This window comes from Aotus nancymaae, unplaced genomic scaffold (genome assembly GCF_030222135.1).
Source record: "Aotus nancymaae isolate 86718 unplaced genomic scaffold, 86718_ANA_hifiasm-v0.15.2.pri h1tg000004l, whole genome shotgun sequence".
In the NCBI taxonomy this organism is placed as follows: domain Eukaryota; kingdom Metazoa; phylum Chordata; class Mammalia; order Primates; family Aotidae; genus Aotus; species Aotus nancymaae.
Window position 1 is genome coordinate 47,292,279 of NW_026988415.1, and position 22,790 is coordinate 47,315,068.

Genomic DNA, 22,790 nt, shown 5'->3' on the forward strand with positions numbered 1-22,790 from the left:
TGAGTGAGAACATGTGGTGTTAGGTTTTCTGATCCTAGTTAGTTTGCTGAGAATGATGGTTTCCAGCTTCATCCATGTCCCTGCAAAGGACATGAACTCATTCTATTTTTATGGCTGCATAGTATTCCATAGTATATATTTGCCAAATTTTCTTTATCCAGTCTATCACTACTGGGCATTTGGGTTGATTCCAAGTCTTTGCTATTGTAAATAGTGTTACAATAAACATATATCTTTATAGTAGAATGATTTATAATTTGGGGGGTATATACTCAGTAATGGAATTGTTGAGTCAAATAGTATTTCTTGTTCTAGATCGTTGAAGATTCACCACACTGTCTTCCACAATGGTTGAACTAATTTACACTCCCACCAACAGTGTAAAAGCATTCCTATTTCTTCACAGCCTAACAAGCATCTGTCATTTCCTGAACGATCACCATTCTAACTGGTGTGAGATGGTATCTAATTGTGGTTTTGATTTGCATTTCTCTAGTGACCAGTGATGATGAGCTTTTTTTCATGTTTGTTGGTTGCATAAATGTCTTCTTTTGAGAAGTGTATGTTTATATATTTCACACACTTTTTGATGGGTTGTTTTTTATTTCTTGCAAATTTGTTTAAGTTCCTTGTAGATTCTGAATAATAGACTTTCATCAGATGGATAGATTGCAGAAAGGTTCTCCCATTCTGTAGGTTGCTTGCTCACTCTCATGATAGTTTCTTTTGCTGTGTGGAAACTCTTAAATTTAATTAGATCCCATTTTTCAATTTTGACTTTTGTTGCTATTGCTTTTGGTGTTTTAGTGAAGAAGTCTTTGCCCATGCCTACGACCTGAATTGTATTATGGTATTGCCTAGGTTTCCTTTCTTTTCTTTTTCTCTTTCTTTCTTTCTTCTTTCTTTTTTTCTCTTTCCTTTTCCCTTCTTTCTTTCTTTCTTTCTTTCTTTCTTTCTTTCTTTCTTTCTCTCACTTTCTCCCTTTCTTTCTTTCTCTCTCACCTTCTCCCTTCCTTCCTTCCTTTCTCTCTCTCTTTTTTTATTCTTTCTTTCTTTCTTTTCTTTCCTTCCTTCTTTCTTTCTTTCTTTCTTCTTTTCCTGGAGTACATGTGTAGAACATGCAGGTTTGTAACATAAGTATACACGTGCCATGGTGGTTTTCTTATCCCATCATCTACATCAGTTATTTCTCCTAATGCTATCCCTCCCCTAGACCTCCACTACCTGACAGGCCCTGGTGTGTGATGCTCCCCTTCCTGTGTCCATGTGTTCTCATTCCTCAACTCCAACTTGTGAATGAGAATATTTGGTGTTTGGTTTTCTGTTCCTGTGTTAGTTTGCTGAGAATGATGGTTTCCAGCTTCATCCATGTCCCTGCAAAGGACATGAACTCATTATTTTTTATGGCTGCATAGTATTCCACAGTGTATATATGCCACATTTTCTTCATCTAGTCTAACACTGATGGGCATTTGGGTTGGCTCCAGGTCTTTGCTATTGTACACAGTGCTGCAATAAACATACGTGTTCTTGTGTCTTTACAGTAGGATAATTTATTATTCTTTGGGTGTATACCCAGTAATAGGATTGCTGGGTCAAGTGGTATTTCTGATTCTATATCCTTGTGGAATTGCCACACTATCTTCCACAATGGTTGAATAATTTGCACTCCCACCAACAGTGTAAAAGTGTTCCTATTTTTCTACATCCTCTCCAGCATCTGTTGTTTTCTGACTTTTTAATGATCACCACTCTAACTAGCATGAATTGGTATCTCATTGTGGTTTTGATTTACATTTCTCTAATGACTAGTGATGATGAGCTTTTTTTCATGTTTGTTGACTGCATAAATATCTTCTTTTGAGAAGTGTCTTTTCATATCTTTCACCCACTTTTTAATGAGGTTGTTCATTTTATTTGTTGTAAATTTGTTTAAGTTTTTATAGATTCTGGATATTAGCCCTTTGTCAGATGGATAGACTGCAAAAATTTTCTCCCAGTCTATAGGTTGCCTGTTCACTCTGATTATAGTTTCTTTTGCTGTGCAAAAGCTCTTTAGTTTAATTAGATCACATTTGTTTATTTGGCTTTTGTTGCCATTGCTTTTGGTATTTTAGTCAAGAAATCTTTGCCCTTACCTGTGTCCTGAATGGTATTGCCTAGGATTTCTTCTAGGGTTTTTATGGTTTTAGGTCTTAGTTTAAGTTTTTAATCCATCTTGAGTGAGTTTTTGTATCAGGTGTAAGGAAGGGGTCCAGTTTCACTTTTCTGCATATGGCTAGCGAGTTTCCCCAACACCATTTATTAAATAGGGAATCCTTTTCCTATTGCTTGTTTTGGTCAGGTTTGTCAAAGATCAGATGGTTGTAGATGTGTGGTGTTATTTATAAGGCCTATGTTGTGTTCCATTGGTCTATATATCTGTTTTGGTACCAGTATCATGCTGTTTTGGTTACTATAGCCTTGTAGTATAGTTTGAAGTCAGGTGGTGTGATGCCTCCAGCTTTGTTCTTTTTGCGTAGGATTGCCTTGGCTATGTAGGCTCTTTTTTCATTCCATATGAAGTTTAAAGTAGTTTGTTCTAATTCTGTGAAGAAAGTCAATGGAAGCTTGATGGAGATAGCATTGAATCTATAAATTACTTTGGGCAATATGGCCATTTTCACAATATTGATTCTTCCTATCCTTGAGCATGGAATGTTTTTTCATTTGTTTGTGTCCTTTTTATTTCCTTGAGCAGTGGCTTGTAGTTCCTGAAAATGTCCTTCACATCTTGTAAGTTGTATTCCTAGGTACTTTGTTCTCCTTGCAGCAATTGTGAATGGAAATTCACTAATGATTTGGCTCTCTGTCTATCACTGGTGCATAGGAATGCATGTGATTTTTGTGCATTGATTTTGTATCCTGAGACATTGCTGAAGTTGCTATCAGCTTAAGGATATTTGGGCTGAGACAAGGATATTTTGAGCTATTCTGTTCTATTGGTCTGTATATCTCTGCTCATGGATAGGAAGAATCAATATCATGAAAATGGCCACACTGCCCAAAGTAATTTATAGATTCAATGCTATTCCTATCAAGATACCACTGAGTTTCTCCATATAATTAGAAAAAAACTACTTTAAATTTCATATGGAACCAAAAAACAGCCTGTATTTCCCTAAGCAAAAAGAACAAAACTGGAGGCATCATGCTACCTGACTTCAAGCTATACTAAAAGGCTACAGTAACCAAAACAGCATGGTACTGGTACCAAAATGGATCAAGCTATTTCTATCTATCTTTCTTCCTTTTAGATAAACGTATTCATTTTCTAGAATAAGAATCTGTTACCAGGTTGTGTGAAATGAGAGATGCATGTACTCCATCCAGCTGGAGGTTATGGGGAATGAGGAGGCTCTAATAGATGCTACAGAGCTTTTCAGTCTAGTCTTGTGAGTTCATTTCATTTCAAATGTCCCCATTTTGGGGATCTTTAAGCTGCTGTGTCAAACATAAAAATAACCCTTCCTACTTTCTACTTTGTGAGTGAGTTTGAGTATTAGCATACATTTTTTTGTAAACTTGCTCCCATTCTCCTTTGGTTGATATTTTAAGATATTTTAATTATAAAACTGTGAGGAAAGAATACAGCTAAGTATCACCCAAAGTAAAACAATGTGCCAAGATTCAGGGAGACAAATTTATATCAGAAGTTATCTAGTATAAGAGATGACTACATGAACTTTTTCTCTTTACCCTTCCCAATTTTGTTAGTTATAACATGATAACCTCAAAGCTGATGAACTTGTATTCTATTCATAACCACATTTAGGATATGCTAAACATATTTAATAAATACATACTGTGTTGTATGAAATTTAACATTTTCCTTTATATGTATCATATTCAAGTACTATTGCATCTTCAAATATTATTGTGTATTGTGACCTTTTTGGGGAGTAGAGAAACAAATCTGTAATTTTACAATGAAAGTAAATAGAGAAATGGGATTTAATATACATAAATTCATTTATAAGCAACTTTTAATGTCTTACTCTTAATAAAAATACTAACCTTATTTATTAAGCACAGTACCTTACCTAGATAGACAATACCTCTACATTTCTGCAAAAGATTTGTCTAATATTTTGACAGTATATTTCTAATGGGAGAGTCAGAATATGAACAACACTGTCTTACAGTGCTCATAATTTACTACTACATTTTTTCTATAGACATGGCTAAGAAAAAATCTGTTAAAGTACATGAACCCTAGTAAATTCAATTACTGACTGAAAAAATGGACATGTGAGTGCTCAGACTCAGTGGGCTTAAAATTGGCTGGTCCGAATTGAAAATGTAATGTTAGTTGAGGCATCACTTCATTGAGCTGCAATGCTATCTTCTAATAATACTCATTAATTTTGAAATAGACCTTTTAAACCACAAGGTGGTTTGTAAATATAAACCCATTTTTTCTATCACCATGAAACCAAAATTGAGTTAATACTTGTATTCCCATTTTACAGAGAGAGGGAAACAGTGTATATTCATGTCCATACAGAGTAGTTAAATAATTTTGAAGCGAGTCAAAGGTCATTAATAGCTTTGAAATGACTAATAAACAAGGTTAAATAGTACTTGGATTCACAATAGCTCCATTTGGTGGTCCATTTAAATTCCTATGATATTGAGACACTGGGAAGCTTTGTAAGTCAGGTTTTTGGGGATGTTTATTTTTTCCAGGGATATTATAGGAGACAGAGATATAGGAACAGAGCTTAAGCCAAGGCACAGGTAGACTCATTTGGACTCCATTGCATCCACATGGATGAGTGCCACATGGTAATAATGCTATCTCACACTTGCATTGTGTGGAGTGTGGAGCATATGCATATTAAACATATTATATTATTACATTGTGCTTTTATACACATTACATTATTTTATCCCTACAATGGATAAGTACTTGTATGCCACCGAAATATGGTTAGAAAACTCATTAAAGAAGCACCATTTATATATACAAAATAATTTGGAGAGAAGCAAAGATTGTTAAATTTAGTGATGTTTGAAATAATCTGTCAGTTGCTGAATTCTAAGCAGTTTTGTAACACAATAAAATCATAATGAATTAAAATGATTTATGAATGTAGATAGAACCTGAGAAACATTATTCTGCACATAGTTGACATCTCTTTTCCGGTAGAACAACCACAAGGGCCTAAATCTAGAATGTACAAGGTACTACTTAATACTGATATTTCCTGGTGGAGAATGAATTTCCAGGTATATAGATTTTGTTCTTTATGCTTGATAGTCTATATTTCTTGCAAGATATTAACTCTCTATATTAATTTAGTCAGATTAATCAAAACCATAATAGCATCTTAAAGCAGGTAGATTTTCCCAACTAATCCTTAATAAAAGAACTGCAGTATATAATAGGGTTTAGCAACTGCATGACACACACCAAAGGGAGGGTAGGTGTGAAAGAGAGAACTTCAAAGAGCATTGAAAGAGAAAGTTAACAGATAATACGTTTTGTTATCACAATGCCAGGCAATAATTGAACAGCTCTTTTATTTTGTTTTTATATTTTATTTTTGTACAGAGTAGCAACTCAGAGCCTTTTAAAATTTGACTAAAGATGAGTGTGTACTATTGAGGAGAAAGGAGCTTCTTGTCTTCAAGTCTGAAATCCTTCTTTATTTTTTGATACTTATTTTTATTTTATTTTTTAAAATTTACTATACTTTAAGTTCTGGGGTACTGAAATCCTTCTTTAAAAATGTGCAAAACAGCAATTCTTTTACATGGTTATGCTGAGGCCAGGGTTCAGTCATGCCCAACCATCTGAATTCCGTGGGTATGATAAACTGAATTGGAAAATATGTAGATAAGACTGCTTAGCATTTGTTTCTAGGCTAGAAAAAAAATCTCTCTGTATCTCTTTGTCTTCTTTCAACACACACACACACACACACACACCACACCCGTATGTCCCTAGGTGAATTCTTTTTATAGAAGGAGATGTTCCTTTGTCAGAGTAATCAGCATGTACCAGGCCAACAATGTACATCTTGCTGTAGCACTTCCTTTCAGGCCAGACTATATCCAGAATTTAAATCCACCAAGGGTACTTGCCTTTCATGCTCTTCAAAGAATTCGCTTTACATTCCTCTTGAAAACTAGAACAAAACAAGGATGCTCTCTCTTACCAATCCTATTCAACGTAGTACTGGAAGTCCTGGCCAGAACAATCAGGCAAGGGAAAGATATAGAAGGCATCCAAATAGGAGAAAAGGAAGTCAAACCATCCCTGTTTGCAGATGATACAATTCCATAGTACAAACCCAACAGTCTCTTCCAAAAGGCTCCTTGAACTGAAAAACAACTTCAGCAAAGTTTCAGGATACAAAGTCAATATACGAAAAGTCAGCAGCATTTCCATTTACCAACAACATGCAACTGAGAACCAAATCAGTAAAGCAATCCCATTTACAATAACCACAACAAGAATAAAATACCTGGGAATACAGCTAACTAGGAAGGTCAAAGACCTGTACAAAATGCTGCTCAAAGAAATCAGAAATTACACAAACAAATGGAAAAACATTTCATGTTCATAGATAGGAAGAATCAATATGAAAATGTCCATATTGCCCAAAGCAATTTACAGATTAATCAAAACCATAATGGCATCTTAAAGCAAGTAGATTTTCCCAACTAATCCTCAATGCTATTTCCATTAAACTACAAATGACATTCTTCACAGAACTAGAATAAACTATTATAAAATTCATATAATCAAAACGGAGTCTGAATAGGCAAGGCAATTCTAAGCAAAAAGAACAAAACTGAGGGCATAACATTACCCAACTTCAAACTATACTGCAGGGCTACAGTAAGCAAAACAGCATGGTACTGGCATAAAAAGAAGACACATAAACCAATGGAATAGAATAGGAAGCCCAGAAATAATGCTGCATACCTACAGCAGTCTGATCTTCAACAGAGTTGCCAAAAGCAAGCAATGAGGAAAGGACTCCCCATTCAATAAACGGTGCTGGGATAACTGAATAGCCATATGCAGAATATTGAAACTTGGCCCATACCTTAAACCACATATAAAAATTGACCCAAGATGGAATAAAGACTTAAATATAAAACCCAAAACTAAAAAAAAAAGGAAGAAACAGAACCTGTAAGGCATTTCTTCAGTGCCCTACGTAGGCAATACCATTCTGGACATAGGACCTGGAAAAGTTTTTGTGATTATGCAATTGTAGTAAAAAACAAAATTGAGAAATGAGATCTACTTAGACTAGAGATTCTGTACAGCAAAAGAAACTATGATCAGAGTAAACAGATAATCTATAGAATGGAAGACAACATTTGCAAAGTGTGCATCCAACAAAGATCTAATATCGAGAATCTATAAGGAACATAAAATTCCCAAGCAAAAGAAAAAAAAATCAATCACATTAAAAAGTGGGCAAAGGACACAAACTGACATGTTTCAAATGAAGACATCATGCGGCCAACAAGCATATGAAAAAATGGACCAAAAAGGGCCTGAATAGGCAAGGCAATAATAACCACTAGTCATCAAGGAAATGCAAATCAAAACTACAGTGAGATACCATCTCACCTCAGCCAGAATTATTATTACTAAATAATAAAAAAATAACAGATGCTGGTGAGGTTGCAGAGAAAGGGGTACACTTATATGCTGCTGGTAGGAGAATAAATTAGTTCAATCATTGTGGAAAGCAGTTTGGCAATACCTCTAAGAGCTAAAGACAGAACTACCATTCAGCCCAGCAATATAATTACTAGGTATATACCAGACGAATATAAATGATTCAACCATAAAGACACATGTATGTGAATTTTCAGTGAAGCATTATTCACAATATCAAAGACATGGAATTCACCTAAATGCCCATCAATGACAGATTATGTAAAGAAAATATGGTACATATACACCATGGAATATTATACAGTCATAAAAATGAATGAGATTGTGTCCTTTGCAGCAACATGTATGGAACTGGTGGCTGTTATCCTAATCAAATTAATGCAGGAACCGAAAACCAAATACCATATATTCTCACTTATAAGTGGGAGCAAAACAATGAGTACACATGGACACAAATGAGGGAACAACAGACACAGGGGCCTACTTGAGAGTGGAGGGTGGGAGGAGGGAAAGAATATAAAAAACCTATCAGGTATTATGCATATTACTTGGATGATGAAATAATCTGTACACCAAACCCCTATGATAGTTTACCTATATAATAAACCCATACGTGTACTCCTGAACTTAAAAGTAGAAAATCAAAGAGTGTGATTTACATCACTGTGATCATTCTTAGATATAAGAATAGTTCAAATAGAAGGAAGTTACACCAACTGGATTAGGAATTGCTGGCTGGTAGATATGAAGACCTCTTAACTTATTATAACATTCACTGGAGCCAGGATATTTCTTCAGTGCCCTACAAAGGCACCGGTGTTTGGTGGAAGTTTTGGACAGTGATAAAGCCATTGATAAGTCACTGACTATCTTTATGCTCTGAGCACATGACTCCACCTTTTCTTTTGGTAGAAATAATTGAAATAAAATCAAATATTTACGTAGATTTTACTTCAGTCTGGATGCTTTTTAAAGCATACTGTATACATTTTCTTATAGAGTGTTTAGAAGAAGTAAATCTTTGAGATAGGTGCCTTTATCTACATTTCAGAGATAAGAAAACTGTGACATAACTCGGTTAAGTAACTATATTACCATTATGATTGTTCCCATATTAAAATGTGGATTCTCAGTGAGTTATGTTTTACCTTAGACATTTTCAGGCCTGTGTGGGGGCACCACTTCTAGCCATTCTGTATGAGATAAACGAAAGAAAAGAGGGAAGGAGCAAGGGAAAGACAGATGGAGGTGGGGGGTTGTTGAGGGTTTGCTTCCATGTATTCCAGGCTTCTCAGGGCAGTTTCCAATAATAAATATAACTTAGCTGCTTGTGACTTAATCAAGTGGGAGGAAAGAGTCAAAATAGGCAACAAGGGAGAGAAGCAAAGAGAAATGATTCCTCCAACCTTATAGACTCAAAAACATTGCAAAATAATATATTGCACGACCAAGTTGCCATAGTTTTGTACATTTACAGGCTCATAATAATGGCCACTAGCATTTCTCTAATGAACAGTGATGATGAGCATTTTTTCATAAGTTTGTTGACTGCATAAATGTCTTCTTTTGAAAAGTGTCTGTTCATATCCTTCACCTACTTTTTGATGGGGTGGTTTGTTTTTTTCTTAATTTGTTTTAGTTCTTTGTAGATTCTGGATATTGGCCCTTTGTCAGATGGGTAGATTGCAAAAATTTTTTTCCATTCTGTTGGTTGCCAGTTCGCTCTAATGATTGTTTCTTTTGCTGTGCAGAAGCTCTTAAGTTTAATTAGATCCCATTTGTCTATTTTGGCTTTTGTTGCCAATGCCTTTGGTGTTTTAGTCATGAAGTCTTTGCCTATGGCTATGTCCTGAATGGTATTGCCTAGGTGTTCTTCTAGGGTTTTTATCATGTTAGGTCTTATGTTTAAGTCTTTAATCCATCTGGAGTTAATTTTTGTATGAGGTGTAAGGAAGGGGTCCAGTTTCAACTTTTTGCATATTCCTAGCCAGTTTTCCCAACACCATTTATTAAATAGGGAATCCTTTCCCCATTGCTTATTTTTTGTCAGGTTTGTCAAAGATCACATGGTTGTATATGTGTGGCATTGCTTCCAAGGCCTCAGTTCTGTTCCATTGGTCTATATCTCTGTTTTGGTACCAGTACCATGCTGTTTTGATTAGATCATTTAAAAATCTAGAGACAACATATGATGGAGACAATGTGGAGAACTAGGAACACTTTTGCACTGTTGGTGGAAGTAAATTAGTTCGACCATTGTGGAAGACAGTGTGTGATTCCTCAAGGATCTAGAAACAGAAATACCATTTGACTCAGCAATCCCATTACTGGGTTATACCCAAAAGATTAGAAATCATTCTATGATAAAGACACATGCACATGTATGTTCATTGCGGCACTGTTTACAACAGCAAAGAATTGTAACCAACCCAAATGCCCATCAATGATAGACTGGATAAAGAAAATGTGACACATATACACCATGGAATACTATGCAGCCATAAAAAGGATGAGTTCATGTCCTTTGCAGGGACATGGATGAAGCTGGAAACCATCATTCTCAGCCAACAGACAAAAGAACAGAAAACCAAACACCGGACATTCTTACTCATAAGTGGGTGTTGAACAATGAGAACACATGAACACAGGGAGGGGAACATCACACATTAGGGCTTGTTGGGGGGTGAGGGAGCTAGGGGAGGGATAGTAGAGGGTGGGGGCATTGGGGAGGAAAAACATTAAGAGAAATACCTAATGTAGGTGGTGGAGGGATGGATGCATGTGTATACCTATGTAACAATCCTGCACAATCTGCAAATGTAACCCAGAACTTAAAGCATAATAAAAAAAAGAATGAGTTCATAAAAAAAGTGGCCACTAGCATATCCCCGTGGCCTTGTCACTTATACCACTTAGAATTCAAGAACCTAGTATACATCATATAGAGAGACCCCACAATCGTAGATAGACAGTGGTTCAATTCAGAGGAGATTTTCTTGACATGAACGATTCAAGATCATAGCTACTTGATTACTTACCTTCAGGTAATGTCAGTAAGTCTAGCAATACAGTCCCTCCAACAGTAGCATTCCAGTCTCTAGTTGGCACTGTTATTAGAGTCAAATGCAGTTCATCCCTTTCCTACCTACTCATTTCCCAAACTCAGTTTTCAGATACACAATTTTAAATTGGATTCACAAGTCAGTTATTGAGCCCTTACTGCATGCATAGTACTCTGGTAAGTGCTAACTTCAGTGATTTAACTCAATAACATGGGCATGTTGGAATTTACTGTGCTAGTTTTTGGTCCCCAGCCAAAGTTGAGCAGATAAGTTGTCTATGTTGGAAAAGAAGAACTGCTATTCAAGTTGAGTCATATTGGTAAGTTTCCAAGGCCTTTGGGTCTAAGCTTCTGTTATTCTGTGTTTCGTTTGCTCAAGTTGATTGTGACTGCTGAAAGCAAGTTGCTCCAGTCCAAATAACGTTTTGGGGCATTAAAGGTGTTATTTTCACTGCTTATTATTAACTTCCAATAGGATCCTGTAGACAAGTGCTGCAGTGATCTCATTAGTTGGTATCTTCTTTGTGCACAGTCCCAGAGTGTTCTGTACTTTCATCATAAGATGTTCACATGGAGAGTTGCACAGTCCAACGTATGCCATGACTTGGAGAAGAGAAATGAGTTAAAGGCCTTTTTGAAGTTCCTTCTTTCAGTGACCTGAAAATCTTGATCAGTTAGCATTTGAATGTTGGTATTAAAAAGTCTAAATCTAATTTGTGGGTATTGTTTGTGACTTTGACTTCTCCTGGAGTGGAGGTAGAGGCAAGGCTGTGATATAACAACAACACAAATACTAAACTAAAACAAAATAAATAAAAACAATTTATTTAAATATAGTATTATTTAAAAATAAGAAACTATTGGATTTTCAAAGTTATGCCAGCAGTTTTAACTACCAATTACCTAAATATTTGTCTTCAACAAAACCATAAAAAATAAATACACACATGCACACACACACACACACACACACACACACGCACTGTATTTCAAAAGTGACATTCATGTATAGTTTTGAGATGGTTATTTCCACTCTGTTGAGAAGTGATACAGTGAGTATAATGAAAACTGTCAGTGTATTACTTCTGCTTTATTCAAGGTGAAAATATCACTGTAATCACTTTCATGAAAATGTGATCATTTCTGTTTTCCTGTTCATTTAATATGACTGGGAAATATCATTTGCACTAAATTTTGCATAATGAACATGGAAACATTATAGAAAACTAAGTTTTATGACTCAAGTTTCTGGTAATCCATAATTTCTTTGGAACTACCTATTATGTAAATATTAATGATGAACTTTGGGGTTAGTGTTATTAATAAAAGAGTATTTGTCATTTTTCTAATGAGGATTTACTAAATATAAGTAAAAAAGAAGAGACAATGACATTTTCTATAGATGGCAGCTCTAACAAATACATTTGTAAATATCTTCTTGACCATCATTAGGTACATTTTAATAGCAAAAGTTAATAGCTGTCAATCACGGTAAATGGGTACTTAGAAATTCTACTCTTACTGAATACAGTTTATTGTCATGTCAGATATTTTTTGGTTGACAATTTTAGGGATGCATCCCAGCTAGGCCCAAACTAGTCACATGCCAACTATACAGGGCTCAGATATGAGAGTGTCGGTAGCCACCATTTAAGAACAGAAATTAAAGACAATTATGCCCTGTGACAAAACATCACGAATTCAATTTATCTCTCACAGACGTTGACCATTATTTACAGAAATAAGATAAAATATAGCAACTTGGTATCAGAAGTTGAAGTTAGGAACGAATGGGAATACAGCAATGGGGATATTTGGGACTATATATATATATATATATATATTTCCTGGCCTATACATTAGAATCATTGGACTTCACACCAAGCCATTTAATCTGAATTTTGGTGGAAAAGTACAGAAGGTGTTAGGGCCAGGCATTAGTAATTTTTTAACCTCTTCTATGTATATTTTAAAGGTGAGCCAGTATTGAGAAACTCCATCATAGCGCTGTGCTTATCAAACTTTAATGTGCATGTGAATCACCTGGAAATCTTGTTTAAATGCAAATTCTGAATCAGTAAGTCTGAGTTAGGTCCAGAGATTCTGTAATTTCTAACAAAGGCTCGGGTGATGATGATGATGTTAGTCTATAGACCACATTTTGAGTTTCAAAACTTAGAAGATATTATCCACCAATTGTTGGGTATGTGAAGCAGCAGGTGAAGAAGGGATATTTCATATTTGTAAGTGAAAGAGGAAGGATGTTGAAAGAATGCAAGGATGCTCTTTTTAATCTTGATGTGACTTGAAGATAGGAGAAGGCCTTTATGACTTCGTTGTAATTCCAGTTTTAGCTCAAAATGCTACTGCATGCAAAGGTGGTATTAAATTCTAGAGCAGTTGTTTCAAATTGCTGTTTATTAGAAAGTCCTCTTTAGTTGGAGCTCAGCAGGATTCCTTTCTGAAAAAAAAAAATATTTCAGCACTTCATTATACCCTTAATAGCAAACAATCACCACTAGAACACGTGAACAGGTTTTCTTACTGGCCAGAAACACAGTGATTTTAAAGTCACTGATGACTAATTTATTAATGGTTTCTTAAACTTGCTATAAAGCTGAAGGAGAAAATACATGCTCTGCAGAAAGAAAAATAAAACTCATTTTTTAACAAGGTATCCAAATTTAATACAAAACACACCTCTAAAACCTGAAAGTCCCTGGAGTTCCCCCCTTGCACGGTGACTTTAGGTAAATTTCTTATACTACTCTCTGAGAATAACAAAAAGGAGAGAAAAGATATTTGTGGTGTTAGGTCATGAAGATGCAAAATTATTAATATTTTATAGAAACTTTTTGTAACCTTTGTCTCTGGGGACAGAACTAAAACGTGCATTATTGGCTAGGCATGTTCAATGCCATCTCTACTGTATCTATTTATATTTTGGGAAAAATTATTTGGCCACAGTCAGTGTTTTTTTGAGCTATGTGCCTATGTGGCTTACAAATATAGTCCACTGCTTAAACAAAGTGCCATGGTTTCATGTATACCATATGGCTGATACCTAAACATGTTCTGAGATTCTACTTGCTGTTTCAGGAGCTGTCAATGTGCATTAGATCAGTCTGACCAAAGAAAAGAAGAAAGGTCTCTGAGAGCAAAATTTGCTTATTCACTTTTTCACCTGACCATAAACCTTTTTTCCAGCAAGTAAACGGTCGGCAGTTACTATTATGATCTATTATGTTATTTATAGCCCTCCCCTGAATATATATTATATGTAAATGAGACAATGTTTGTGAATTGCCTAAATCAGTACTGGGCACACAGTAGGTCAAGTGTTAGACTCTATTCTTTCCCCATTAAGATCAAAGCCTAGTTTCCATTAGTGTGATTTTTGGAAAATTACTTATTTTAGCTGAAGTTTCTTAACTGTAAAATAAACATATACACATTATACTTTATAGATTTTAAAATAAAATGTAAAGAACAATTTAGGCTTATTTGCACAGTTTAGTACCTAAATCATAGCAGAAATTTAATAAATTATGACAATCAATATCATAATTTCAAATTATTGAAACTAGAATTTGTAAAATTGAATTCTATTTTGATTTATATGTTAAAAATTATGATCGCAGTGTATGTAATTTTTCAAGTGATTTATGTACAAGTAGCAGTCACTTTCAGAAAATACATACACCTGTGGTATCTTCAGATTAAGATTCCAGCAGTTATTTGCAGTGTGATGCTTTTTGCAGTTCTGCTTCTTTTATTTTTATTTGTTTTGATCCCTTAGCCAGAAAGCAGCAGAAGTGGAAAGACCATTTGAGCATAAAACAATTAGAATAGAGTGGTCCTTCTTTCAAGCAATTAATTTTGTATGCATATATTGGTGTACCCTTAATACCTTCTTTTGCTCAGACTGTTTACAGTTGACCCATTTCTGTTCATGTTAGGGCAGCTGCCAATCCTATCCTCTGCCATCCAATACATGCATCTACCTCCAGCCCAAGGGAGATACATAACCATGAATATTATTTTAATACTAAAATTGACTAAACTTCAGATTAATGATAGTGGTAATATTACCTACCATTTCAGTTTCAGGAGAAGGTATAGTATAGTGCTTAAAAAGATAGTCTCTGAAGTCAAATTGCCCAGGTAAAGAATTCCAGATCTGAATTTGCTACATTTGTGACCAAAGGCAAGTAATCTAATCTCTAATTGCCACTGTTCCTTCAAATATAAAATAATATAATAATAGTCATTACCATATAGTATATTATGAAGATTAAATGAATTGTTATGTGTATAATGCAATACATTCCAGTTATCATGATGATGAAAATGACAATAATCAAATAATTGAAGTGGCTCAAGAGAAGCCAAAGGTTTTCTTTAGCACATTGAGCTTTTATAGTTCTATAGAAGGCAGTCAAGACTTCTTCTGCTCTATAAACCTCTTTGGCTTGAGGTTTGATAGTGTTATATTATGGCAATTCTTTGTCCTTCTGCTTCCCTAAAAGGCATTCGCCTTTTTAATTCAGAGCTTTATTTCCTTGACAATCAGTGCATTCCAGGCTAGTATGCTCTCTGTAAGAAAACATTGGAACAAATTTCACTACTTTGTTGCCAATGGGAATTGCTCTCTTGTTCATGAGAATATGGCCTTTCTTGGCCTTTTCTCTTTTCCTAGCACTCATGGGAATATATAAAATACAAAAATTCTGCTACCACAGAGTTAACTTTAAAAACATATAATTAGTACATTTTAAAATATTAGTTGAGCTAGGATTTTCATGCAGAAAGTAATATTTCTCAAGCTTAAAAAATGAATTTGGAGATACCCCTCACTTACCTGTGTGGCAGAAGGTAAGCATCTTCTTTAGTTGTCTGACTCAGAGACGGAGTTATAGAGCATCCTTCTTATTCTGACAGGCAAGTTTCATCAGTATAATGCAGTTATTGGAAGTCCTTAGGAAAGTCTAGAAGTTTGAATAGTGTTTGGAGGCAGAGACACCTTAGTTTGAGTACCATCTCTGTAACTTAGCTGGATGACCTTAGCGTAGTCACCTCCTTGGCGACTCGCCAAGTTTCCTGGGAAGAAAATAATATACTTTATGTAATGCTATTTAATAAGAGAATTGCTACATAAGTACTCAGTAAATGGTTATTACTGTTTCTATTATCATCTTCATATGCGTGTCTTCTTGGATTCCTTCTCTATTTCACACACTCTTCATCAAAGCAAACATACAGAAAGATTCATTGCTATTTATTGTCATTTATTTCCTCTTGTTTTCTGTTTTTTCCTCTGAGATGGCCACAGTTACCCCTAACCTCATAATATGATGTATTCTAGTATTGCAGTTTAGTTACAAATAAATGGGAAAAAAAAGCCTGACACAGTGACTGGCATGTACATGTAGTCACCACTGCAAAACAGTATCTTATTGATTGTTGTAACTATTATCATTGTCAGTTATTATTTAATGATCAACTTTATTTTATTTTGCAAAAAAATCTAGAAATAGCTTACAACACCCTGTAAAGTGATTCTTGTTTTCACATGAAATACAGCTAGATAGATATAGATAGATAGATAGATAGATAGATAGACAGATAGATCGATTAATGATTGGATTCAGACTATGAGATTCATCTCATTTTAGACTTTAAGCCTGAATAAACTGTGATTCTGACATGTAGAAGACCTAGAGTGTTAGTTTCCCTAGGACAGTAGATTATCTATTATTTCCCTTATTTGCTTTTTGGCAAAGACCACACCCACTCTTCAGTATAGGAGCCCAAAACCCTACTGTTATTAGGTGAGAACAGAGCAAATTATGCTCTTAGGGATACTCAGAACAAATTTTTTTTAAAAAAAAACTTTTTCACAGCAGAATTTTTTATTAGCAATGTCTACTACATACACAAATCACAGTTGAAATTTTATTTAAAATGTCAAATACATCCACAGCATCTCTCTATGTTCCCCCTCAAATCTCTCCCCCTTGCTGTTCCTTAATTCGCTGATGACCAGCAGTCAGAAGACTCCCAGTCAAAAAGGTGTGCTGAGAACCAGGATCAGAAGTACCTCCTCAGGAAAAAATGGACAAATGATTGAAGCAGCAATGGCAGCAGTAGTTGTAACCCCCAAACTGAAATGCCAAGACAGGTGGCCCCATTTTCAGCCTTTCAGGGTTGAGCAAAAAGCTGCTGCAGGCACCTTTCTTTCACTAACATTGGTCCTCTTATTAAGATTCTGGAGCCATAAGCCTGCAACCTGTCACGGCTGTACAGCTCCTGACCTCCACAGATGAATCAGTGCTGCCTCCAGCAATCTCAAATTTTCCTTGATATATTCCAGTCATACCATTTGGACAGGGAAGACAAGGAACACTAAAGCAGATCCCCAAAGCCATGAAGCTTGAGCAATGGACGGTTGTTGACACACTAGAAGCTGATGTCTCTTGTAGCTTCCAAAACTAATATACACTGATTTTAGAACAGATTTTTTTTTAATTGTACTTTAGGTTCTGGGGTACATGTGCAGATCATGCAGGATTGTTGCATAGGTACATACATGGCAATGTGGTTTGCTGCCTCCATCCCCCCGTCACCGATACCTGGCACTTCTCCCCATGTTATCCCTCCCCAACCTCCCCACCTCCTGCTGTCACTCCCCAGCACCCCCCAACAGACCCCAGTGTGTGATGCTCCCCTCCCTGTATCCATGTGTTCTCATTGTTCCACACCCACCTATGAGTGAGAACATGCAGTGTAGAACAGATTTTAAAAAATACCTTTAGTTCATTCACTTTTATGTTGAAAATGTAGACAACTGAATATATTAGTCTCTTAAGAGTTTGAAGAGAACATGCTCCTTACCATTTGTATGGTGTGTCTTAATCATAAATAAATGATGTAAATATTTATCAGCAAGACCATTAATATGATATTAAACATTTTAGTTTGCCATGCTTTTGTATTGATTTAATTTTGCTTTGGGTTTATTCAATTAATAACATAAGGGAGTGAATGAGATTACATATCTGTATGGCTCACATGTGCTTATGCTCAGGCTCTTCCACCAGGTAAAATCTTGCCTGCTGCCAAACTGGCAAAGATCCTTTAAAGACTGTTGTAAGGCTTACATTTATAGACTTGCGTATGTTGAACCAGCCTTGCACCCCCAGGATAAAGCCTACTTGGTCATGATCGATAAGCATTTTGATGTTCTGTTGCAATCGGTTTGCCAGTATTTTATTGAAGAATTTTGCATCTATGTTCATCATGGATATTGGCCTGAAGTTTTCTTTCTTTCTTTCTTCTTTGCCGGATTTTAGTATCAGGATGATGTTGGTCTCATAAAATCATTTGGGAAGGATTCCCTCTTTTTGGATTGTTTGGAATAGTTTCAGAAGGAGTGGTATCAGCTCCTCTTTGTATGTCTGGTAGAATTCAGCTATGAACCATCTGGACCTGGGCTTTTTTTGGTTGGTAGGCTATTAATTGCTGCCTCAACTTCAGACCTTGTTATTGGTCTATTCAGGGTTTCAACTTCTTGCTGGTTTAGGCTTAGGAGGGTGCAAGTGTCTAGGAATTTATCCATTTCTTCCACCTTTACTGGTTTATGTGCATAGAGTTGTTTGTAGTCATCTCTGATGGTAGTTTGTATTTCTGTGGAGTTGGTGGTGATATCCCCTTTATCATTTTTTATTGCATCTATTTGATTATTCTCTCTTTTCTTTTTTATTAATCTGGGTAATGGTCTGTCTATTTTGTTGATCTTTTCAAAAAACCAGCTCCTGGATTTATTGATTTTTTGAAGGTTTTTCTGTGTCTCTATCTCCTTCAGTTCTGCTCTAATTTTAGTTATTTCTTGTCTTCTGCTAGCTTTTGAGTATTTTTGATCTTGCTTCTCTAGCTCTTTCAATTTTGATGATAAGCTGTTGATTTTAGATCTTTCTTTGCTTCTCATGTAGGCATTTATTACTTTAAGTTTCCCTTAGAAACTGCTTTAAATGTGTCCCAGAAATTCTGGTATGTTGTGTCTTTGTTCTCATTGGTTTCAAAGAACATCTTTATTTCTACCTTCATTTCATTGTTTATCCAGTCAACATTCAAGAGCCAGTTGTTCAGTTTCCACGAAGTTGTGTGGTTCTGAGTTAGTTTCTTAATCCTGAGTTCTAATTTTATAGCCCTGTGGTCTGAGAGACTGTTTGTTATGGTTTCTGTTCTTTTGCATTAGCTGAGGAGTGATTTACTTCCAATTATGTGGTCAATTTTAGAGTAGGTGAGATGTGGTGCTGACAAAAATGTATATTCTGTGGACTTGGGATGGAGAGTTCTGTAGATGACTATTAGGTTTGCTTGGTCCAGATCTGAATTCAAGTCCTGGATATCCTTGTTAATGTTCTGTCTCGTTAATCTGTCTAATATTGACAGTGGAGTGTTAAAGTCTCCCACTATTATTGTGTGGGAGTCTAAGTCTCTTTGTAGGTTGTTAAGAACTTGCTTTATGTATCTGGGTGCTCCTGTATTGGGTATATGTATATTTAGGATCATTAGCTCTTCTTGTTGCATTGATCCTTTACTATTATGTAATGCCCTTCTTTGTCTCTTTTGATCTTTGTTGGTTTAAAGTCTATTTTATCAGAGACTAGGATTGCAGGAGTTTTGAGCCTATGTACCCCAGAACCTAAAGTGCAATAAAATATATATCTTTAAAAAAAGACTGATATAAGGCCTGTGCTTTTGTCCTTAGCTTAGAGAGTAGCTACCTGCACCTACAGGACCTGGTCCCTCCTGCTGGCTATAAACACTAGCCTGAAAACCCCTGCCTAACTCCACACAACAGGATGTACAAAAAGTGACAGAAAGCAAATAGTCACAATTCTAGTTTCAGAACTTATCTCATGTCTTCTGCTCTTGCAGGTTCTGTAGACACTTACTCTTAATGTGTCATACTGTAACCAACTTTCCTGTTTTCCATCCCTTGTTTTTATGGACTTCTAGTACTATTCACATGAAAATGGTGACCCTGCATCAAGGAAAGTGGGCTACATCTCAAGATGTCATAGAGTTTCATTGCGCGATTTACAATCAGTCACATAATAGGCCTCACTTCCAGAGTGAAGGTCTAACCTTTTGTGGAAATTCACATATGGTTCTTCTTCTCTTCTTGAAAAGTCCATATGTGGCTCTCTCTACTCTCCTAGTCAGTAGCTGTTCAGAGGAATAAATAATCCATATTTTGTTTACAAAAGCCTTCATACTTAGGAAATCTGGGGACACCTCTATTAATTTGGGTGACCTCTGATATTTTGACCACTGAGGAAAAAATGTGGTTCATAAGACTCATCCTGGGAAACTTAGCAGCATGTCTTTATCTTTGCATCTTTCAGGCCAACCTTAACAAGTGGAACCTCAAAGAAATTCTTATAGATCTCCTTGTCTCTCTGAAAGTAGTGAGAAGCAAGGAATAGAAAGGCATGTAAAGTGGTTAGACATTAAACGGATAGGATACCACATTTATAGTTCACCTCCATAGTCATTTATTTCCTGGAGTAATTTTCTTAACTCATCTGTCCTGTTGTACTCTACAACTTGCAAACCTATACCTGTTATTGAACTTGCTGCCTCAGACAGTGTCCCTGGACTCAACCTTTTATCTGATTAGATGTGCATATGTTACTTAATGCGTTGAGCTTTCTGAAGTTCGGTTCCTTTATAGTAAGATCTATTCTGCTGCTGTTCACACAATTTCTATCTGTGTTTCAAAAATAGAAATACTTGGTTGTTGACTATTTAGTAAAAATTATTGAAGAAAAATGGAATGATATTACGCCTTGCACTTTCCCAAGACTTAAAAATTTTACTATTGTTATTGCTAATGATAAGTAATAATCACTTAAAAATTCTTGAATTCAGAATGGAAATTATATTCATGGCAGTTTTTTAACTAGTGAGCTCTGTTGAGTGCATGAAGTGTCAATGTGGTGACTTGATTTTAAATTTAACTTTAATGGAGTGAACGAGAATTTCCAAGGATATAAAATGACTATGGTGTATTTTAACATTGAAGATACAATCTAAATAATTATTAAACAATCTTTTCTGGAGTATGAACCATGCTTTGTTTATCTTTTTATCTTCTATAGTACATACAAGGCATGCAGTAGATGTTAGTTGAAGAACCAGTGAACAAACAATAGAAAAAAGGAATGACTTTTCCATTTAGCAAACTTACTGTGAGATATTTCATAAGATAGCTAAATGCACATAGACCAAGATAATGCTACTCAAAGTGAATGTTAGGCTTTGAAAATGTAGTTCACATTCTATTTTCAAGTAAGGATATTTTCTAATAGGAAATAAATTTTAAAATTATAATGGAAGTCAATAAGCAAAGATAATTTAATGTACACATTTACTTTCTAAGACTCTGTTTTCCACAACTACATTTAATGCATAAAATTAGGCCAGTATCCTAAGACAAGATAATATAGTTGATGATGTCACCTTGTAAAAAACTTACTGACTATTCATGGGAGAGATTCTTCTGTCTTAAATAATACCAACTGGAAAAATCAATAGCTGTATGACACCCAAAACAGTTATATGTATAACTTTTGTCTTATGACTTAATATTTGAGGAGGACTTTAAATAAATTTGCTGTATATTTTATTCTTAATTTTACTTGAAACTCTCTCTCCAATGCAAATATTGCATAAAAGCATAAACTACAAGCACTAGTCAACTTATGCAAGTGTGTACAACAACTTTTGGATCCAGATTCAGGAGGGTTTTTTTTTTTTCTTTTTTCGTCCAAGGTTAAGGAAAGAGTTGGATGTTGTGCCCATCTTCCTCACATGTAGAAATAGGGCTTCATCCTAAATAGCTTATCATTTCTTCTCCTAGAATTCAGCTCAGTGGTTTCTGTAGCAATCAGGATAGGTGAAGACGATATGTTGGAAACAAACAATCCCAATTTTTTGGTGGCTTAAAGTATCAAAGTTTATTTCTCACTTTCCCAGGCTACTGGAGCCTCTGCAATCCTGAACATTGTCAGTCACTGTAGCAAAGAAAAGGAAAGAAGTCAGTAAGTCTCACACTGGCTCTTAAAGCTTCCATCCGAAAATGCCACAGGTCACTATTTCACTCATCAAAATAAGTCACAAGGCCACATCTAATTCCAAGGAGACAGGAAGCATAATTCTATCATTTGTCCAGTAGGAAAACCAGAAATTATTAATGAAAAGTACTAATGACTGACGATATTCCCTTGTCCTAACCCACCTATGTTAGTCGGGGGATATATGATTTATCTTACATTATCTGTATTTAATTAAAATGACTTATTTTTAGTGTGTAGGTCACTCTCAGAGGTCAGCATTAAGTCATAGTTTATATCGGTATCTGATTTCTGCTAGTTTTTACTACCAGGGTGACTTATCAAGTAACTTCTGTTAAATTTTTAAGTATTTATTCCCACCTCTTCCCACCCTCATTTTGCAATAAGCCATCTGCTTAATATGTGATAAAATCAAGGGCTCGATTTTCAAAATTAGGTGCTTAATTAGATTGGCTAACCCACTGGGTAGGGACTGCTTTGAACTGCCTCAAATTCTATAGAGTATCTCAAGAAATAGCTTGCAGTGCTGTTGTTATTCACCAAATCTTTAATTTGATGACTAAGCTATGGAGTTGACTGTCTATGTGCCTCAGTGCCTATTTGAAGATTCCAAGTAGGCTATGAGTATCTGGAGAATATTGGGGTAGAGATTGGCTATCATCAATAAAATACTCACACTTCAAATGTTGCACACTAGTGTTGATATGTGTAAATGTATTTAATACCATTGTATCAGAGCATTATCTTCAATAGACTTTTGTAAACTGTGAATCTCCCTGGTGACAAACCATCTCCCTGTTAACAAACCACTGGCACATGTTTATTGGAACAGCTCTGTTGTAAATAAATTCAATCAGCAAATTAAAACTGTAATAGGCCCTGATGCCACCAAATGTAA